The 23919-nt window shown below is 37.2% G+C and overlaps 1 protein-coding gene across 4 annotated transcripts in view; it reads left to right on the forward strand.

Annotated features, from left to right (window-relative positions):
• Positions 1-7319: 7319 nt before the first annotated feature.
• The window catches only part of Rpp21 (ribonuclease P protein subunit Rpp21), a 115077-nt gene continuing 98477 nt past the window's right edge, over positions 7320-23919 (forward strand). For 3 of the 4 annotated variants that reach the window (XR_010852147.1, XR_010852146.1, XM_067098933.1), the window contains exon 1: positions 21213-21363. The gene's annotated coding sequence lies outside the window, so the exon portion shown is untranslated. Of the gene's footprint in view, positions 7455-21212; positions 21364-23919 lie in introns of those variants that run through there. The other variant, XR_010852148.1, reaches the window with a different exon arrangement.

Below are 23919 nucleotides of genomic sequence, written 5' to 3' on the forward strand. Positions count from 1 at the left end.
TTTTGCAACTTTCAGAAAGCACAAAGGGAATTCACAATTGAACCTTTGCTAAATTAATAAAACAAGGAATTCCTTTTTTTATATTTATGTAAGTTGGAAGAACAAGAAAATATAAAGGGATCATCCTCCCGTCATGCGATCCGATATTCTGTTTTTTAGCGAACGCTTCCGAACTTGTTGCTGCTATGCGTCACATGTGTTGCTGACCGCGAGTCTTTTGGGTGTTTCTTGTTGCTAGTTGATGTGGTGTGATGCGGTCATCTGACGCCTTTGGTCTGTCTCCGTTGCTGCTGCTGCCGCTGCTGCTATGCCCCTGTTTTCTTATTTGGTAGAAAAAGAGAGAATCTACCTTGCTTACACACACACATATATATGTGTGGGTGATTTCTTACATGGCTGAATGTGTAACTGTGACTTTATGTCATTATCTAACAACTTCACTTTATCGTATACCTATAAAGTGTGCTCAGTTATGGGTATGCCTACATATAACTGAGAACTTTTTATGTGCAAATGCGTGGGTACGGATCTGTATGTGAGTAGGCTGCGCTAGATGTGCCTGATCCCAGCAGTCACATAATAATTGCTTGTAGTGCCTCTAGGAAATTCAAGAAAAAAGGCAGAGGCCAACCGAATTATTAAAAAAAGGGACAATACTTTTTTTCACCAGCCGTCATCTAGGGTTCTGCTGTGATTTTTAGGATATGTTGAAGCAAAATCAATTTCTTTAAGAACTTAAGGTTGTCTTTAACATAATTTCGATGAGGAGAAACAGTTCATGAATTAAATAGGACCTGTGATTGTATGAGTGGAGGCCCTGTGCATTGCCTGGTGTGTAGACACGATTAGCACTTAAGAGAGTGCAATGGGTAAGTTGAATGTTAATAAAATGAAAAGGATTGAAGCTGTTATGAACTACTTGTGAAATAGATACGGAGGACAAATGGTTGAAAAGTGAGAAATACTGAGATGCGTAGTGGATATAGTGAAAAAGTTAGCATAACTAAAAAGATAGATCAGAGTGTCTGGAGATGGTCTTGTCATGTGGAGAAGAGCAGGGCGATAATCTGGTGAGAAAGTTTGAATTCGTAAGTGTTGGGTGGAAGGCTATTTGATGTGGATGAGATTTTGGAATGCAAGGGCCTTAATATCCTGGAAGTGGGAATGTTCAATGTGCTATTGATGAGCTGGCCTTGTAGGTGCGTGGAAGTTTGTTGCTCTGTAAGTTTACCCTTGATTCAGGAATTGAAGTATGATTATGACAGTGACACTATTGTCCTCTGAAGCCTCTGTCCATTAGGAAAAATGTTTAATGTTTTATATATATGTATATATATAAATACGTATGTTTATGTATATATATATATACTATACATATGTATGCATATATATATGTATATGTATATATATATATATATATATATATATATATATATATATATATATATATATATATATATATGTGTCATATGCCCATACTATAAAAAAAAAAAAATTATGGCACCATAAGACCAGCCAGGGTTAAATACCTTCTTTCTGCGTACTTCATAGTAGGATAATGGCGAGAGAAACCCGGTCAGGACTACCCGTAAGCTATCGATCCAGCCCTAAAACAAGTCGCGTACTGACCCGAAGGTTCGACCAGGGTATCCTCATTTTGGGTACTCACAGGCCATTGAGAGGAGATGTTGGCCCAGGCGGGAATGTTTAAAGATTGTTGCCCGAACAACGGGTATTCTTTAGACCTTGCTTGTGGCTGTGACAATTGTGGAAGAAAATGTAAACTGATAAAGAACTAGAAATATGGACACACTTAACTTTGTATAATAGAATGTAAAAAAATGAAGGGTGGATTCTTCGGTATCAGACACTGACTGCTGATGACGTTAGATAAGAACACTTATCACCAGGCTAGAATCAAGATAAAGGACAGTCCATATCTCCTAAATTTTATTAGATTATCTTTGTATTAAAAAAAGCTTATAAGATAAAACTATAAAATCTCATAATAGCGGTAAAGGTTATCCGGAAATTCGGAATAAAACGGGATGCAAAACGAGAATTTATATAGTAGGATAATAGATAACTAGTAAGTTCTTTAATTAACTCTGCTTTCTTATATTAAACTATCCTCTTTTTTTTTTGCAAGCTATTTCAGTTTGTCATGAGCGTTTTTCAAATCAAATTTCGCCTTGAAGTTCTCTTTCTACAGACGCATACTACTCTCAACCAGCATGAAAAATTGAGGTATCAGCTTTTCATTTCCAGGTTGGCGGTAAAAGGCATTCCATCACGAAAACTGGTTACGTTCTTTTCTGAGCTCGGGAACATTTTAAAGGTGACGTTTTAAACTGTTGACTTTCTCTCCCTCTTTCCTTTCCTTCTTCCCTCGGTTTAGTGACCATTCTTCGATTTCTAATTCCCTTGTGTTAATGTCTATGTTCTTATAGTTTTACTGTACAACTTTTTATTTTGTATCTAATTCTTTGTGTTAGGACATATCCTAATCTATTTCTAATTATTATATTTTTGTTGGCTTGCCATTAATTTACGGTCATATACTTAAGGAAGGGATTTAAATGAAAACAGGTTAATCATCCATATTAGGATGAGGGAAAAGCTACTCGGATAAAATAGTACCACATCTTAAAACATAATTTAAACAATTTGAGTCTCGCTAAATTTTCTTTGCTGTTTGTCAGTTGCTCGTTGATATCTAAGAGGCGTCTCATCAGACGTTTATCTAACTGCTTAAATACCAACCGTAAAATTGAAATGTCAGAGTTTTATCTTTTTTTTTAATGTATCCAAGCATTCATGATTGGTTGATCTTCTATTTCCATTGACCTTCAAGTAGTGTTATCAGTTATAAGATAACCGAGATTAAAATAAAAAATAAACCTTGATTTTAGTCATTGTACCAACGATGCATGCTCTGTGGACCCTCCGTCATGACCTTGAAAAAACAAATTGAAGAGCTTCATAATGAACGCGGGATTCTGTACAACCGAGAGAGAGAGAGATGTACTGTAAGTAGTCTCATAACTAGAGCCATAAATGCAGCTGAACTATAAGTACACATATTATAAAGATTTAGTCTCATAACTTCCCATCAAATAAGTTAGAACGACGAAGCGTTCTACACGTCTGCCGCCGCCGTTTCGTGCGCGCTTTGAGAGGGGAAAATGCTAACTCGAGCCAAATGATCTAAATAAACTTTGCGTGTCTTCAGAATGTAACATAATTCAGGATCACATTTGCACGAGTTCTTTTGGCACTTCCCGGTTGGATATTAGTTTCACGGCAGTTTTCAACTTACGTTTCTTTCTTGCAAAATTTTTGAAAGATCGGATTACCGATGTTCTCGAGAACTGTAAGACTTCGTAAAACAATTTTGACATCTGTAAGACATAAACAAAAGTTAACACGAGTTGTCCGAAAACAAGAAAAAAAAGATACATTACTCAGGCTCATGCATGGGCGTAGTCAGTATGTCAGTTGGGGAAGGGGATAATATTTTCACATGAATTTTATTATTGTTCGTTTTCATAAAGCATCGCTAATATCTCGTCAATAAATGTTATTTACAAAATATCTAAAATGCATTTTCTATGGATTATGGTTATAATGATTCAGTTATATTTCTTTTTTAATTTTTTTTTGAAATTATAAATCATCTATATTGCAACTGTCATGGATTGTAGGTGATAGTGAATCAGTTACATTTTTTTTTAATTTTTGGGATTTTCATATTTGGTTGTTCCTACTTTTCAAACCTGATGTCAGAGTGTCAAGCACATCCACCTTGCCTCACTCTGCCCACGCCCATGAGGCCATGTTTACATGAACACCTGTACCCTCCTGAGGCAATAATTACTCAGTCATACATTAACTACATTGTTAGATTCGTTCTTCACACTCTGCTAGTGCCTCTGTAAGACCGAATGAAATATTTACAAAGGAACATAGCCCAGAAGACCTGGGTCGTCATTTTTTGTTCTATACAGCAGCCAAAAGAAGTATTTATAATGTGCGGACTCAGTGAACTTTTTTAGTCAAGATTTTTTTTCCCTTTTTTAATAGTCTAATTAATTTATACCATATATCCGGATTCAGTAAAGAAATCAGTCATTATCATTATCAATAAAAAACACCCATCATGCACCTTACTAATTCTTCCCATTCATGTTTACTTGCTGTTCATTCCACTTTTACTCCTGTTTTGCCAACGCGAACTCACGTGGGATAAAAACTGATTATGCAGGCAAAATTCGTTAATAGCCTGGCATTCTTATCACGTTTCCCAGCCAGAGGGATTGCCGAAATGCCACTTTTGGTTCATTGCACTGACGAGTTATCTCTTATTCTTTTGGCCTTCTAAATTTTGGTAATATTAAAATATTTATAGGAGAACATTGTTTATGCGTCATTTGAACTCCAGCACAGAAATAAACACAAAATGTTTAAAAAGTTCCCAACGTTTCTGGAAAAAATCAACGCCTGTAACTTTTTCTTTTGATGAATTTGGCCTTGGAATGTACGTTAGGATATACTTCGATGCATTTCTCTGCCCGGGGGTTCGTGCCCAGCAGTCAGAGACAGCTCTAATTAGCAGCCGTAATTAAATCTTGAAGCAGCAGGAATACTTTCATGATCAGTTGTTCATAATTTTGTTTTTTCAAAACCTTAAAGGTTTACAACAGTTTATCGGTTACATCGATTTCGTAAAGTTTTGACATCTACTAATGAACAATCGTATAGGGATGAGTAAAAGATATTTTGATCTATATTTTCGTTTGCACTAACAACTTTGTAAGCAACAAAGAAGGTTCGTTAGATAAAATACATCAACATAAGTTCAGAGAAGGTCAAGATTTGTCGACTGGCAAGTATTTTTTAAAAAGAAAAATAGGCAACTGACAGATACACTTTTGGGCTGTAGAGCCTCTACTCAACCTTAAATGAGTACTACTATATAAACCTTGGAATTTTATTTTTTCTAGAAGACAATTTTCAGTACTGGGAATGCATTTCAAAAAGTTGTTCATTTACACATATATTGAATGTTTCAGCGCCGCGGAACGAAATTAGTTATCACAATTAGATCAAGTGTACAGAAATTTAACCGGATCCACCAGGGCAAATAATATCAAGATTATTACTTGAAATTTATTATTAGTCTTTATAAATTGTGACCGACCTACCTGGTGCAAAAAAAAAAAAAAATAAAAAAAAGTCTAGACTATCTCATTGGACATCAGACACAACGAGACAAATATAAAACTCTGTGGGATACCGGTTGTTAAAATATCTACAGACGCAGCGTGGGAGTCTTGCTCAATACTCGACCGTGAAGAGGTACAGAATAAGCCGCACAAGACTTAGGGGAAATTCTTATCCGTTCAACACCGGTTACTTTCTGCTCTTTGTTCTGTAGCTGGAAAGGGCAAGCTACTGTATTTATTAAGTTTTAATTTAAATTTTCACATTCGTTTATGGACGTGTGAATTTCACGTATTCATCTAAAAACAACTAGATTCTCGTATGCTAGTGCTACGATACCAACAGGAGCAAACTTTCGTAAACAAACAAATCGCATGGAAACGACACACATTCAATCGAACTTATGAATAACGTTTTTACCATCGTGAATAGATGCCAAGGAATATGATGCAAAGAAATAATAATGATGTTTTAACCATAGAAATGATTTTTCATTTAAACTTGCTATAATGGCTGGCAACGAGACGTGTAGTCACAATAAAGAAAAATAACCATAAGACAAATCACATTTCCTGTGAAACTAAAGGTATGGCATCATCTATCCAGTTTCTAGACTAGCGTAACACAAGCGAATAGAAACACAAATTTTTAGATCCAAACAACCGCTCTTGTATAAACGGCATACTGATTCAAACCGGTTATCATGTTCAAGGTTACTTATGTAGTTAATTCTCATCTTGTCATAGAATTTACGGAAGTTTTAAATGACTGTTTTGCGTCTAAGTATATATTTTGTTTGTCTTGATACACTCGGTCTAAGTATAAAGCAATACTGTACTTGGAAAACAAAAATTCTTGACATTTTCCTTTTAATAAATAATAAAGTAATATCAAGCAATAACATGTGAAGAATCTTGTCTACCCAACCTCGACTGAATACATATTTAAACTTTAAACGGAAGCGTTGACGAGACATAAATAACCGTCATTTCGTTGGTCGGCGCCATCCTGTCACAACCGTATTGCATAACTGAATTTTTAGAAGCCGCTACGATTACTTGAAATATCCGTCTTGTTGAACAAAGTGGAAGACCACAGAACAAAACTTTATTCTTAGACCATAGTTTGTTTTCAAATATTGATTTCAGCCTTTCAGTTAGCAAAGCAAAATATATACGTCAGTGAAGTGTGTTGTAAGGAATGCTTCTTTTTTCTCGGTGAATTGAAGAGTTTGCCTCTTTTTTTTGTATATCCACACTACAAAAACGATTAGATATTACTAAAATGCCACATTTCAGTACAGGGTACATTCGTAGTAATAGTTATCTCCATCCAGGTAGTCTTTTCCCAGAGAGGGGTTAATAGATATTCTTTAATTAAAATCTTAGAGCAACGCAGATATTTTTACTACACCACCTTATGTTACAAGATTCCCTACTATGTGAAAAAAATACGTTTTCCCGGTTCGTGCATTTATTCGTAATACGAACCCACGTAATAAACTATTATGGATATCTGTTTTGATGAGAACTGACGTTCGTATAAAGGCATACCTTGGTAAAATAAGAAAATAATTAACGAACAGTGAGTGGTTCGAACTTGGAAGAGCTGGTTCCCTATATCCCCTACCCTACAGGGTTCAGCCCCTCCCCAACTCGCAAGGAATCTTCTACTGTACGCCTAACTTCTCAAGCCCAGGCGAATGAGTAATGATTCGATGGGTTAACGTGCTTCCACCTACGGATGCAAGATTTAATAGAGCAAGCCAGTCACGCATTGTATGAGTCATTCGTATATATAACTCCGGTCTTGTCCAGTGTCTTTGCTCATAAGTGTACTGTATGTACAGCCAAGTCTTTACTTGCATTCGCAATGATTTACACATTTTTATAAAGCAATAAGTGTTTTCTCCGGCACATCATGTTGATAAGACGATTATAAAGATGCTGTAGAAAAACAACAGTGATATTTTACCCTAGTGACTTATATTTATTTCTTTATTTGGCTAATTATTTTGTGGCGAGTTTACGTTATATTATCATTCAGCATTTTTTTTTCAGGTGGACAAATTTAACAGAATTTTGTTCAAGTCTACGTAAGCTGTCATTTGCTTACTTTAGTCGAAATTCGAAGTTCTGCACTACACCCCGTAGAGACTGTTAAAGGGAGAAAATTTTCAATCCATTTTTGACATTGTCCACCACCACACCCTAAAACGTGACGGCTAAAAGGTAAGGCGATCTCATTAATGAAATGGCACCACGCATAGCAAACGCTTCCAGCATAGCTTCCGTCAGAGCTTAAAATAGCCTTGTGCTGGGGGCTATGGTGAGAGGTCTAGATCAGGCCTTTAAGTATATGCATGAAAAACATTACTGCAGATTTTCTGGTAATATAGTGACCGAGTGGTGTTTTCACTCGTCTTAAGAATTCTTGGCCTGAATAATGTACAGCATGTGAAGAAGCTTCATGGATCCATTGAGAATAAGATAGTACCATAGCAGTAACATTGATTTGTGACAGCCACTGCAGTGTGTCGGCAGCCGAAGACTTCTGTCAGCAGCGTTTGCTGCTGATAAGGGAGGGAGAGAGGTTGGAGGGGGGGAAGAGAGAGAGAAAGAGTGATATTCTTTAATGCGTGATCACCACGAGGGCAATATCTACAGTCCTTTTTGCATCCTGGTTTCTCGTGAATTCGCCTTCATCCAAACTCCGCCCTCCATCCTCCTCAGTGCAAGCAATAATGCTGAATCTGTGTTGGTGGGGGTGGTGATGGAGGGAGAATGGTATGGGGATGTCGGGGGCAAGGGAGCCGGGCTAGAGGACGTGGGATTCCCATATTTAGGAGTGGGAGAATGTTGACATTGCTGAGATGCGCTCAATATCTAATCCGAATTTGAGGATTTTCCTTCATCTTTTAACTTCTGTTTACTGACATGAAAGAGGTGGAAATGTCTTATATTTTCTGAGTTTGCCGAAGGGTAAACGTAGCAATATAAATGAATTGGTAACAGCATAACATTTCAAGTTACTTTATAAGGACCTCGTGAAAGTTGTCAGTATCGTTACTATTAATACAATTCATGCCTCATCGGAGGACCCTTGCTGGGTCCTGGGGAGGGCAAGGCGGAAAGCCATTAACTATGCTGAATAGAATGACCGCCGATGAAGACATGAGGTATGAGAAAGAAAATTATTTTATATGAGATAAATATTGGCTAATATGTAAATAAATCAGTGAAAGGAAAAATTAATAAATAACCACACTGGATTACGAAAAGGGTAATAATTGAAGCTCTCAAACAAAAGAACATCAACAACCATAAATATTTGGAAAATTGTTTCTTTATCTCTATTTAAATTAAACTGACCCTTTGCGAGACGAGTGGCATCCTTTTATCTTAAGAGATTCAAGCACCGTAGACAATGGTGGAGATCCTGTACCGAAATTAAGTTTAAGCAACATGGTCAAATGGGAATTTTTCCTGCGGTGGTTTAGTTTATGATGAATATTGTTAAGGAAAAGACAAGACTACTGCCTAGAGCAGCAATTTATATTCTGACCACGCCTCATGCAGCATAAACAGACATCTGGTCTGTTGTCAATAAAGTTCTGAACTACTTCTGTAAATCCAACTTTCCTCCTTTCTTGCTTCTTCTGACGAGAAGCCTAGCCTCTTTTGTACTGCTCAGCCAGATCTTGTCTTGATGCCAGTACTTTTATTCCCGCTACTCTGCCTCTCTAATCCTGTGTTCCCTACATTTTCCGCAGGGTATCCCTCTGTAAATGCGAGACAATGGGTCTACCCGATGTCATTCCATCACAACTCACCAAGAAATGCTCTGGAGATTATTCCATGTTTACCAATGAGTGTACTCATGAGTGCATTTGTACGTGTTTATCCTGCATTTGTTCTCTGTCTCTACAGAAAGAGAGAGAGACAGAGAAATAGAGAATGCATAATAAAACAGAATCTTCAAATATTCAAAGTTCACTTGTAATGATTTCAGCTGCAGACAGCTCCTACTCACCGGCAATTTATTATTTACTATTTTTCTCGCTTACAACACTCTTCTGCAAATCAATATCATAATGTGAAGTAAATGATATCTAAGAAATTCGTTTCTTTGAGACAAAGAAGGCAGTATTTACATCATACAATGACTGCATTGATTTAACGGTAAAGGTTGGAACTTAAAAAACTTTTCCCTGCTTCTGCTTAAAAACGTCAGTGACTTCTTTTTTATTTCAGTTTTTCGATATATGATGTCTAAAGCAAATGTGATTTCGAAAAGATATAGGAAACAAGAAAGAAATAAAGATGAAGAGGTAAGCAAAGAATACGAGCGATGAGTTTAAAATATTTAACATTAAATCTACTGATCGATCTAGTCCCATGTGCGTCGTCACTTAAGCTTTCGCTGAGAACTAGGAATCTGTGGTGTAACACGCACTTACGAACACACACACACCCACACCCACACACAAATCTCATTTCTCGGGAACAAATATTTTTATAAGAATTTGGAGGAAAACTGAATAATGTGAAAAGTATGATTATAAACACACTTCCAATACTCGTTTTATTTCGTTGGGCGAAATAGAGCAACTAATCGCTAAAGAATGCCATGCGCAATCGGTACATGCAGTAGGTCAGCGTGACCTTCTTCCGTAGCGAGGGCGAAGGGCCAACAACCACGCCACAAAATTTGTAACTGGAAACGGAAGAAAGACTTTCGTTGGAGTATCTTTTCCTTTGATAAAACTATATATATATATATATATATATATATATATATATATATATATATATATAAATATATATATATATATATATATATATATATATATATATATATATATATATATATATATGTGTGTGTGTGTGTGTGTGTGTGTGTGTGTGTGTGTGTACGATTATGTAAAAGAAAATAGGAGGCACTATAAAAACAAATGATTGCAGAAATGCCCAGGTAAACTGAAAGTAAAGTAAAAAAAAAAAAAACCGCACGAATTCACATTGCAACAATTTCACCTCTCTCCTATTTTCAGTAATGTGTCTGTGTAAGGAAAACTCGACCTTAAAGTGAGAGGTCCCTCTCCTTTCAGGGGCAACTTGACACTGTCAATCAACGGGAAGTTATAGAACTTGGTATGATACAATACAGTGTCAGCGAGGTGCCAGGAACCGTGGCCTAGAAGAGGTCTGATATGCCTCTTGGAGAATAATCGGGAATTATCAAGATCATTCCCCGTAGGGGGTTGGCGTAAGTGCACCTCACGGGGTGCACTGTAGGGATTACTGAAGGTTCTTTGCAGCGTCCCTTCGCCTCTAGCTGCAAACTCTTTCATTCCTTTTACTGTACCTCCATTCATATTATCTTTCTTTCATCTTGCTGTCCACCCTCTCCTAACAATTATTCCATAGTGCAACTGCGAGGTTTTCTTCCTGTTACACCTTTCAAACCTCCCTACTCTCAACTTCCTTTCCAGAGCTGAGTGACCCCATAGGTCCCAGTGCTTGGCCTTTGGCCTAAACTCTATATTCCATTACATTCCATTATCAAGATCATTAAACTGAAAATAATCTTTACGCTCCTTAAAGCTGAAATGAGGAAGTAAACCTGATCCTAATAGTCATCGGAAAAAGAAAAGGAAAAGAAAGATAATCGAGCTGAACCCTTTCCATCTTAATCTTATCTTCATGAGTACATTCACAGGTGATGACTTTCTTTTAATTAGAAGTAAGAAGATAAGGAAATGATCTCACGGCTATAGCCTGCTATCGAGATCATTCTCCGTGATAAGACGTACCCCTCAAAATAATTTGATTAGTCATTTCGTGAGGTCATTATTCAGTTTACAGAAAGAAAAACAAAATCATGACGAGTAAATGAGGTGAGGTCATTATTCAGTTTACAGAAAGAAAAACAAAATGAGGTGAGGTCATTCGTTTTACTGGAGGCAAAAGAAAATTATGGAGAATGTTGATGTACTTTTCAGAGGTTGCTTTACAAAACTTGAAAATCGAAGTCGACCAAGTACCAGTGCACAATTCTTTGCTTAGGGCAAAAGACACAACTAATTTTTCAGAAAGGGACCATTTCATGATATCTGCGACCTATCTCAGTGAGGTGAGGTTGGTAACCCACTAAACCAGAGGAATCATTTGTATATACTTGTTTGTGCCTATATGAGTGGTTTGAAAGCGATAAAACTATATATGGCATGTATAGACCAATAAGAGGGTTGGCCCTGTAAAGGGGTAGTGCCTTCAGAACACCTCATTCGGTGCACTGTGGGCATTAATTTTACTATACCTCCGTTCATATTCCCTTTCTCCCATCGTACTTGCCACCCTCTCCTAACTGTTGTTTCATAGTGCAACTGCGAGGTTTTCCCCCTGTTCCACCATTAAAAGCTTTTCACTTTCAATTTCACCTTCAACCCTGAATGACCTCATAGATCCCAGTGCTTGGCCTTTTGCCTAAATTTTATATTCCATTCCATTCAATTCCAACAAGAGGGTTATGATAAACTGATGAAGTGCGGGACGTAGAGGATATATGGTGAAAATGGCAATTTTGATGAGAAATCGAGAGATTTATGTGATAAAAGCAAAGCTTTTGTGAGAGAACTGAGAAGTAAGAGTGACTGGTTTGGTGCAAAATTAGATCTCAGAAAAGGTGGTATGTCTTTATGGCTGTTTTTGATAACGTTTTAAAATGCAGGAGTGAGAGAAGTCACAGCAGTGACAGACGTCAGTGAAAATGTGTTAGAACGAACAAGAGGGGAAGGGAAATCAAGAAAATGCTGAAATAATATTCTGCAAATACGAGAGATCATGCAAGAGCTACAGAACAGCTGGCTAAACTTTAACCTTAAATAAAATAAAACCTACTGAGGCTAGAGGGCTGCAATTTGGTACGTTTGATGATTAGAATGTGGTGAATGATCAACATACCAATTTGCAGCCCCTCTAGCCTCGTAGTTTTTGCCTTCATTGACCGCGTCCATGGTAGCTCTACTGGGGGAGATTCCTGCGCGTACTTCTCATCCTTGAACCAGCATACAAATGATGAAAGTCATAGTAACTTTTGTTTAAGTTTCTCTGGAGCACTCTTTTTTTTCTATGCGCTGGCGTGTGTGTATGCATATTCTTGTGTAGATAAATGCGTCGTTCCTAGCAATTATATATTGTTATATGTTCACATTTCCTCATTTTATTTCCATGGCTGTTACATTTTTTTACTCCCTCATGTTTACAGTTGCTGTGTGATCTTCCTGATCTCCTCGTCTTCTCTAACTTATTGCAGATTTTAGATCAAATGCTCTTTTATGTCTTCACGAAAAGACAAATGCACAAAGAAGCCATAAAACGAAGGTTTAAAACCTTGTCAAGTTCTACGTTCACACACACACGTCCCTCTGGTCCTGCTGGATATTCTCTTCTCATCTCAGTTGACGTTCATTTTCTTCTTTTTTTTAACTCTTACTCCTTTATAAAATGAAAGCTCTTCCCAAAATGAAATAGCTTTCTATTTAGGTTATGGCTGATACTTTTGCTTGTTGGGAAGTAAAAAAAAGTCAAACAAATCGTGTTCATTTATATGAATGGAATGGAGTATAAAATTTAGGCCAAAGGCCAAGCACTGGGGGCTATTAGGTCATTCAGCGCTGAAAGGAAAATTGAGAGTTCAACGGGTTTAAAGGTGTAATAGGAGGAAGGCCTCGCAGTTGCACTATGAGGCAGTTGTTAGGAGAGGATGGAAAGTAAGAAGGAAGTGAGAGACTATGAAAGGAGCTACAGTAAAAGGATTTAAAGGGGTTGCAGCTAGGAGCCGAAGCGACACTGCAAAGACCCTACAGTGCACCGCGTGAGGTGCGCTGATGGCACTACCCTTCCTACGGGAAGTTTTCAGTTATACGTAAAATAACGGTCACGCATTTTCTATGCAACTAACGTTCCTTTCTCCTTCACCTGAGCAACTGGCTCTATTCTATCCCGCCCAATCTCGAAGGGCTATAGTCCTGATGCCGTTTGTTCTTTATGTTCCGATCTTCAAAGAAATAATCAGCGGCTTTCACACTGCCACCTTTGTTCATTATTTCTCCTTCCAAACTTGTAGCGCTGGTGTAAGGGTTCCGCTGCTCAGGGTTTCAAACACATGTGCCTATTTAATTACATACCTGTATTAAGTGATCTTACGTTATTTTTCAAATACGTACATATTTTTTAAACCTAGTGATATAAACACGAATGAGTAAGCATATCTGTTTTTTATCTTTATTTCCACACACACACACACACACATATATACATATATATATATATATATATATATATATATATATATATATATATATATATAAAGATATTTATATATATATATATATATATATATATATATATATATATATATATATATATAGATAGAGAGAGAGAGAGAGAGAGAGAGAGAGAGAGAGAGAGTTGGGATGTGCCTTACTACTGAGCTTTATACATTTACCTGCCACTCATCATTTATTGCGGATCGACATTCTTACGAAAGGTCATACCAATCGACGATCTTATTACGTTCTCCATACCTCCGGAATTCGTAGCGGTCGTTACGTAAGGAATCCATAAGACATAATAATTCTTGACGAGGCCTCGTGGCCTCATTCGTGCCACACGAAACCTCTGGTCACCTCTGTCAACATCGGATCAGTTTTTATGGCGTAATGTTAAAGCCAAATTGCAGCAGAAAAAAACCAATCCAATTCTCGCACAATCATTTTCATCATTGATCTCAAAGTCCCACAGTGTGGCGTGATCGACTTGACTTTATATTATGTTCAAGCTCTCCCTCTCTCTCTCTCTCTCCACTGATTCCCTGTTGAAAGCACAAATCGAGCGAGAAAGACAATGCAATGTGTAGCTTTGATGTATTGATTATTGATATTCGTTCACAGATGGATTAACTTCCAAAGTCACTTTTTCCCCTTCCTGCTCGTCCATTCCAACACTTCGTTCTCTGATGTGTGAGTATGCAGTTTGTGAATGTGAAGGTTAAAGTGTAACAAACTAGACGTATGGAATTCAGTTTTAAATTCCTATTTAATTTCCTCCTAGCATGACTGACGAATTGCATTGCAGTTGTGATTTCTTTTAGCACTTTCTGAGACTTTTTCTCTTTTAAGCTTTCTTTTTCATTTGTGGGAGCTCTTTATCATTCTTTTATTAATCTGTTTTTCTGCATCTTGAGTTGGTTTTCCGTTTTCTTCAAGGTATGTAAAGTTCCTCGTTGTTCTCATATATTTAAGAAGTACTTACAAGGGGGGAGAGAGAGAGAGAGAGAGAGAGAGAGAGAGAGAGAGAGAGAGAGAGAGAGAGAGAGGCGGGGGTTTAATTTGTCCTTAACAGTAAATCTTTTGTTTTACAGTCTTTCAGATAGTAAATGACATAACCTATCAATTCCTTTTAGGACAGATGCATACTGCTCTGATCAGAATGTCTTCTTCTCTCCATATCATGATGGAATCTGAGGCGTGAACGCCTTCTTGTTTTTCAGAATCTTGAAGCCTTTCCGTTTCAAGGAGGTGGTTCCCTCAAGTCTATTTCCTTTTTTTCTTGAGGTCTTTCTTCGCTGAAGGAATTTGTTTGGCAATTTCGTTGGCCTCAGCGTAAAAGAAGAGATGCTGAACTTTCTTGAAAAAGTTTTAATCCAATTTTTGGACATCGAATTTAATAACACCCCCCAAAAAACTAACAATGATGAATGATTGAAAAGGAACAAATAGACTGACAGGTGAATAAATAATCTCTTTAGAGATGTGAAAATGCCAGATAGTCTATCGCACTTGGTAAAGGAAGTATTCAAACTAAATTATATGAATACCAAAGGAGCATGAAGACAAAAATAGCAACACTGACAACTTGATCAAGATGAAGTACCCTTATATCTGTTACTGCAAGGTGGGCTACAGTACGCTGCTCTCGGATCTGTATGATTTAGCGTATGCGAACTTGGAAATGTTATTTGTTTTTACCTTTGATTTAGAGGTGTCGGTTCAGGTATCATCGTGCTCACAGTAATCGTTATTGTTTGTTTTTACTTAATTTCAGTTTACTAATTTTAGGGTATTTTAGGGTATATGAAACAAGAACGAAAATTCGAAAGTTAATGATATAAAATGGAAAGTGCAAAAATGACTGTAAAATCCAACATAACAGCAACATTTTTATTTTTGTATACTAGTCAGCCCCTAATTTTACACCACTAAAAAGTATTCTACACCCAGTGAATTGAGGTTAGTAGTAACAATTATAATTACTGTGACCACGATGGTACTAAAACCTCTAAATCTAAGGTCAAAACAAACAATATTTAGGGGTGAATACACATGCTGTATAATATATATCCAAGAACTTAGTGATATCATCCCTGCTGGCATTAGCAGACTAAGTGAAATTCTTCTTGAATCCTTGAGTGCTCTAATAAATTAGACCAAACTCTGGCAATAATCAAGATTTATTTAAAGCAGCTTATCCTTCTTGGCCTTAGTCTCAGTAGGTAGCGAAACTGGTGGAGAGAACCCTGAAATTTTTATTACCTGTACTCACACCAGGTCACAAACCGCCGCAAATTCCCATTCCATCTTGAAATAAAGTTTTTTTTTTCATCTTCATAACAGTGAATAAGAAAAATGAAAGATCGGTAGAAAAGAAGCGAATTCAAGAAAAATATGGCTTGCGAAAAAAAAAGAAGCAAACAATCTCTTGCAGAGGAGGAGGAAAATTCCTAAGAAAAATACGTTACTTGTGCACCATAACAGGTTTTCCACTGGTGTTTGGAAGCTCCCCTAGGGGTATAGAGGGAAGACCCATGCTCAAGCTTAAATACATACCTGTTGTACTTTCCACATCGGAGCTTACTAATCCAGTTTTGTTTTGCTCTCGTGAAAGGTCGATGACCGTTAAGTTTCTGTACCTGGGGTAGTCTTATAAGGCCGTACCGACCCCATTCATCAATAGAGGGTGGGTTGGAGTAGGACCGTGGAGTAGCCAAAGGGGTCGGGATTTCGATACGCCGAGGACGCGGAATCTAAAACTTAGAAAAAAAGGAAAAAAACCTGTTTTATATATAATATATATGTATGTATGTTTATATATATATATATATATATATATATATATATATATATATATATATATATATATATATATATACATTACCACAGGTGAAAAATAAGAAACGGGGTATAGGTCCTGACCGGTTTCGACTTTATTTCCAAGCCATTGACGAAGGACTGATACAGAGTGTGAGAAGACTTTATTTCCAAGCCATTGACGAAGGACTGATACAGAGTGTGAGAAGTCACTTCTCACACTCTGTATCAGTCCTTCGTCAATGGCTTGAAATAAAGTCGAAACCGGTCAGACCTATACCCTGTTTCTTATTTTTCACCTGTGGTAATGTGTGATAAATGAATCACGTACAAAAGTGATAATAATCATCATATATATATATATGGAAACACAACGGACGTAAAATTAATTCTTACTTTTTTGGATACGATTCCATTAAATTCCTTTGGAAACCCAAGTAAGAATGAAATAAGAAGAAAAAAAGCTTTTCTTGAGCAAATAAATCATATACTCATTTTCAACTTAACAGAAGGCGTAATGAAAATGATTTGATTCATTAGATTTGTTAAAATATGACCAAGCTAAAGGTAAAGTTAGAGAGAGAGAGAGAGAGAGAGAGAGAGGGAGGGGGGTGCGTGGGAGTTATTCATATTCAGGGTCAAGATGACGCTTACATGTGGGGAGGCATTTATAATGCTGTGAGAGGAGAGACTCTTGGTGAGTGACGTCAGAATTCTTATCAAGGGTTGGTATCAAATATATATAATTTTTCACTCGCAACCCTTGAGTACCCTTAAGACAGATTTATCTTTCTTGGAGGGGGTTTCTGCAATAACACATTACCAGAATTTCAATCGACTGGGAGGGGCAAATATTGAATATAAATCAGGTAACAGGTTTTGTCAGGATCTTCAACATTTTACGGAGCAGTTTTCTATGAAATATGTTATTGACTTTGTTGGTTTTATGGGCACTAATCCTTCAAGGAAGCCGTATGAAATACAAGAATTTTTGCTCAGTAGCTTGCTTAAAATGTCCTGTACAACACTAGTTGCGAGAGACAAACAAGACAGCGGTTATGGCACATTCATCCTCCGTTACTGAATCAAGGATGGCGTAGTACTATTGAGTCATTGCACTATTCGCCTGAATTTAGCACTGCTTCCACACCAACATCTCTCTCACCCCATTTATTCTAGGGCTCTCCCTCCTTTCTCCCAGAGGTCATTACGCGCCTCTTCATCTGGCTATCACCTTCCCCTTTCTCCAAGAGGGCAATCCATTATTTATAGTCTAAGCATGGCAATAGCACTAAAATTTGTTGTTATCAGTAGTTGTGGGCCATTTTAAAACATATTTTGATAAATACAATACATAAAAAACGATCAAGACATGACCTGCTGAAAAACTAGCATAGACCATAGAAAAGCATTAAAATGGTTTCGCTCTTTATCTGAGTGCCCCATTTTTTCATGCATTCCTGTAATGCAGAATAAATTTCTAATCATAAAAAGCTCTAGAAAATTTATTTAACAAAGCAGCATCGCTCATATTAAATTTATATTTAAATATTCTCGTATTTGAAGTCAAAGACAGTGAAGTGTGAATCGATATCTACGGGTATTTTTTATTTAGATTCACTTTCCTCTTCACTAGATTGTCATCCGCTTTAGACTTTACATCACATTACCTGGGTTTTTGGCGAATGAGGCAATATTGCCTAAAATATGTGACAAAATGGAAGTTGTCTGGAGAACATATGAGGTGTTTGTGTAATTCAATACCTCAAGGGTCCTCTTGCTTTATCTACCGCCATCATTTTCCCTTTTAATGAATAATATGAATAGCACGAAGGCTAGGTAAGAAAAAACTTACCTGAAATTGTTAGACGAGACAGAAAACAATAATCTCAATCACTGCGGGCGAGAATGAAGTCAAAATAAATAAATAAGTACTTGCGTAGCATGGTAAAAAACATCTAGTAGACTTAAAAATATACCGAATCAAATTAAAAGACTCAGAAATAAACAAAAATTGAACTGTACATAGCATATCGAGTAAAAGAACAATGAAGGCAGCATTTAGAAAGGTGGCATTAAAATCACAATCTGTTTTCTAAACTTTTACTCACCTTGAATACTGACCCACTTATTTTACTCTAAATAGGAGTTGTGAAGACAACCTGCTGATCTTAAGCACAATGAGGTGAGTCATTTTAAGAGGATAAAGAATGAACATGTGTCCCAGAGAAGACTCACAATATCTCAAGATTGTTAAGAAGAAGAAGAATAGGAAGAAAACCAGCACTTAGGAGGCTGCCACTGACTGGAACAGGTGGAATGAGGACGACCTAGGATCAGCTACTGTAGATATAGCCGAAATGTTGTTCTTCCGTATAGTAATTGGAGAGCTGAAGGGCACGAGCCTTCTGAAATATACTAGCTGTAATTTAAGGCTATTTTCAGGCAGAAAGAAGGAAGTCATCATGACCAGCGATAAATCTATGCTTATGATTGTTTTATCGAACAAGTAAAAGTTAGTTCTCTCTCTCTCTCTCTCTCTCTCTCTCTCTCTCTCTCTCTCTATATATATATATATATATATACACACACACACACACACACACATATATATATATATATATATATATATATATATATATATATATATATATATATATATTACTAAAAAGGACCTCATTCAAACTGGATGGTATCTAATGGAGTATTTATTCAGTAAAAGTTACAAGCTTTCTTTGACAAACAGTCCACATTATCAAGTATCCGTACAGATACCATCCAGTTTGAATGAGGTCCTTTTAGTAATTCTACTAATGCACAGCACAATTGTGTATGTGATAAAGTTAATATATATATATATATATATATATATATATATATATATATATATATATATATATATATATATATATATATATATATATACATATGTGTGTGTGTGTGTATGTGTGTGTGTGTATTTGTGTAACAGGGATCCTGGGTATCGAGTGTACATGTTTTTCGACGACACTTGGCAGTGATTCGACAGTCATTTGAACATTTTGCGTAAATTAGAGAAAAGCTGACGATTGCTGACATTCGATACTGTAAAAGGGATCCTGGGAAAGAAAGCGATCTTGCGATTAGTGTGCAATTAGTTAATGGCAGTGATTCAAGAAACGCTTAATTGAGTGTCAGTGATTTAAGAAACGTTTAGTCGATAGCACGGATTAGAGAAATGTTTAGACGACATTCTTGGCCCGTGAAAAGCTGCATATTTCGAGCAACGCATCATGGTTGGTTTGCCCTTAACAGAGTCTAAGATAGCGAACATCCTTTCCTCGGGACAGTGATGTCGTACAGATGAGTTGACCCTAAACCTTTACCTTAAGAATCAAGCAAAAATAAATTTAACCACTCAAAACTGAATTTTTGGTGACTGAAACAACACGCGCGCAAGGCATATATATATATATATATATATATATATATATATATATATATATATATATATATATATATATATATATATATATATATATATATATATATATATATATATATATATATATATATACATATTTATACAAAAATTTTTAATATTTACGTAAGACCAGTGCGTGTGTGTCTCTCAGTAATTGAAAATAATTTGTTAATATGTTTCTTGTGAGGTTAACGATTGCTTGCTGCAAACGAAAATGTCTTCTCTGAGCAGCAATAAAACGAAATTGACATTAATACTAATATTAACATTCTGGATTTAAAACTGAGGCGTCCAATGTTGAAGTTTCATTCTCGTCATAAATTTGCGTATAATGCTTTAAATTAGTAGCCTTTACGTAATCTACTCATAATTCCACAAATTAGAATAATTTCCTAAGGCTTTCACTTGTGTCCACCTGTTGTTGTTAGCTCAAGATCAAACCCGCAGACTGCTGATCAGACACAAAGGCCTTATTGTTTCCCTGGCATTGCCAAGAACGAATAACCGATATCAGAGGTCTCGAATTATTAATATTCCTTCCTTTGTGTACTTCACCAGCCAGAGGTCGTCCTCCACTTCCTTTCATGCAAAATTGATTAGTTTCTATTGATTAATTTTGAGTTGCCGAGAAACGTTACAAGGATCGGGAAAAAGGTCTGCCTCATTCTTGAAGTATTCTTCATACAAACTGAACTTAACATGACAAAAACTTTGAAAAATACGTTCCCTTTGCCGATAAATTTAATGAATTTATGAAAGAAAAATGAATTTCATGCGTGTCTTTGCCCGTACCATTTCCACAGGCGTTGGCTAACGCTCGTAGTCACGATCACGTGAGCTAGAGTGATCTTGTTATAATGAGAATGCTTTAAAACGCAGAGTATATTCACCTATTGATTTCGTCTGTGTATAACTCCACTTCATGACACGCTGTTTTCCAGCTTTCTCCCTACTGGCCTTTATACAGTATAAGTATGCTGAAGGGTACAGTGGTAATTTGATTTTTGAGTTTTTGAAGGTGGGGGGAGCGGATACGTAATGCCCCTAAGGATTATATTACCATCAATTGTTACATTATGGATATATTACTTGAATCCCACTGAACGCACTCAGTAATGGTAGTGGTAATAGTAGGAAAGCAAGTTTTTTTTTATAAGTAACATGACTGTCAAATGAGGAAGTTCATTATACTATGGAATTCAAATTCCTAACAAACCTACTTTAGAACACGGTGAATCATTAAGAAAATGTTCCCTTGGCATTCGAAAATAATATGTATAACAATATTAAAGGAAAAACAAATAATACTGATAACAAAGGAATTTTTTCCAAAACGTTTCCAGTTCTTGTAATGATATATTCAAAGAAAACGTTACCTTCAATCGCCTGTTCGTCTGCAAGTCCGTCACCTTGTGACGTTACAAGAGATATTTTCGTATTGTGATCCTTTTCGCTTTAAATTCAGTAATGAACTCGTCTTCAAGAAAAAATATGTAGGCCGTGGAGGTGGTAAAGGATTCCCAAGGTTAGTGAATTTCTCAAAGATAAACAAACTCATCAACATCAGGCAACTCCATTAGGAAGTTTTTGTGGTAGGCTAGCCTACCTTTGATGATTAGGATGGTCGGAAAATGTTAAATAGCACTCTTTCAGAGGCTTCATTGAGGTGGATATAACTTCCTCGAAAACTTTTCTTTTGAACAAAGAAGTGATCTAAATCCTATTAAACACATACACACAAATCATAGTAGCTTAGCCTAGGTTTTTAGAGTCGGCCTACATGTTTGTCGCTTGTCCAGGAGTGTTTTTGTAATTTAATTTTTGACGCCGTGAGGATATATGTAAATCGATGGCTTATCTTATATTCTGAAGGGAAATTTTTTTGGTAAAATTGAAGCCGTATGTCACGGCCTGTTTTCCAGATGTCGCCGATCCGAACATTTACCACCTTTTGTTTATGTTTTTTGTTTATCCTTATGTATTTTGTTTATGTTAATGGTATTTACCAATAGGCTAGGCCCTACATAGGTAGTGGTATTCTTCAAAGCAAATCTATTCATAGCCGTCTGCGCATGCGCGTCTAAGGATAGCCAGTTGTATGATGTAGTGGATGTGTATTGTTAGGAAAAATACAAATGGTACTAATGTCTGACAACACTACGATGGTGGCTGATGTCAACAAAGGGGGCTAGTGTCGCATCATCTTCACGACTTGACAGTAGAACTGTGGTCTCTCAATCAGTACGTAATTATCTCTGCCAGAAACATCCCAGGCAAGAACATGGTGGCAGACAAGCAGAGTCACCGGGGTCAAGTTCTGGGAACAGAGTGGTCACTGCATCAAGAAGTGGCAGAAAGTCTTTTTCATCTTATGGGGAAGGCCATTAACAAAAAACCAGAGGTATTTTGTTCTGTTGTTCCAGATCCCTGGGCCATGGCGGATGATGCCCATCAACATCCTTGGGACAATCTGGACGTGTACCCCTCCCCCTTTTGCCTCATCTGTCAAGTCATCAACAGAGTGATGATTTCCCAAAACCACAGGAAGACCCTTGTAGCTCCCATGTGGCCTCATTGAATGGTACCCAGATCTTTTAGCCTTACTGACAGAAGCACCGAGAGAGATTCCTCCTTGGTACAAGCTTCTGTGTCAACCTCACATCAAGAGATGGGTCCCTATCTCTTCATGGTTGGAGACTATCCAGTATCTCTTGCGAGCGAGAGGCTTTTCTCACAGAGCAGTGACAGATATGCCAGGCTACCTCAGGAGGTCTTCTGCAGCCATGTACCAGGGAAAGTGGGCTGTCTACTATGATTGGTGTCGTCAATGGGGTCTCTCTTCAGCTGGAACTACCATTCAACAAGTAGTAGGCTTCCTCATTTTTCTCTGCAGGGAGAAACTGTTTTCAGTATCAGCAATCAAGGGATACAGGGCTGCCCTAGGTTTGGCTTTACGTCTGAAAGACGTGAATCTATCTTCTTTGTGGGAGATTTTTGTGCTTCTCAAGAGTTTCGAACCGTCACGTTTCCCGAGAGATCTTAAACCTCCAAATTGGGACCTAACATTGGTACAGTACTTAGCAGTCTCACATGTAGTCCATATGAACCTTAAGAGCTTCTTCAGATAGAAATTTAACTCTCAAGACTGTTTTCCTTTTATCCTTAGCATCTTCCAAGAAAGTAAGTGAACTACACAGACTATCTTTTGACGTTAAACACACAAGGGGTTGGAGTTCAGCAGCCTTCAAATTTGTCCTGGAATTCGTGGCTAAGACTCAAAATCCCTCTGCTCACAACAACAGATTCGAGTCTTTCTCCATCCCTTCACTTACAAATTTTGTTGGTAATGACCCTGATAAGTTACTTTTATGTCCTGTTAGGGCACTGTGTAACGACCTAAAAAGGACTCGACACTTCAGACTGGGTTGTCAAAGATTTTTTGTTAGTACAGGCTGGATCAAGAAGAAAGTATCCAAGAATACTGTCTCCTTTTGGCTTCAAGAAGTAATTAAAAAAGCCTACTCTACTTACTTCAAATCCAGAGGCCAATTCAGTGCATGCAAGAGCACATGATGTCAGGGGTCTAGACCTTTCCATCGTGTTCAAAAAGAACTTGTTGATTCAAAGGATCTTAAAGGCTGGTACATAGCTATGCCAAACCACCTTCATATCCTTCTATCTGTGGTACGTTCCCCACAGGTCCTTGGACACTTTTTCCTTGGGTCCAGTGGTGGCTGCTCAACAAGTTGTGTTGCTCTTCCAGTGCTCCTATCAGGACAGTCTGTATCTTACTTGAATGTTCATACACAATACAAACTATTTTGGAAGCAAGTCCCTTCCTCTCTCTTACAAGGGGAAGGGGAGAGAGGAAATGACGACAAACAAGGCTGGTGGCTAATGTAGTTTTGTTGTCTCTGACAGTTAAAGTTCTTTATTTCACTATAAGACACAATGTAACAAGAGTTCCACATTATCTCTTAGTCAGCTCCTCCTTTTCACCGCCATCTTCGCCATCCCCCGATATCACCAATTCCTTGAAACCTTTTTTTTAAGTGGACTCCAGCTGGCGCTAGAGAATTTT

The sequence above is a fragment of the Macrobrachium rosenbergii genome, chromosome 4 (genome assembly GCF_040412425.1).
Source record: "Macrobrachium rosenbergii isolate ZJJX-2024 chromosome 4, ASM4041242v1, whole genome shotgun sequence".
In the NCBI taxonomy this organism is placed as follows: domain Eukaryota; kingdom Metazoa; phylum Arthropoda; class Malacostraca; order Decapoda; family Palaemonidae; genus Macrobrachium; species Macrobrachium rosenbergii.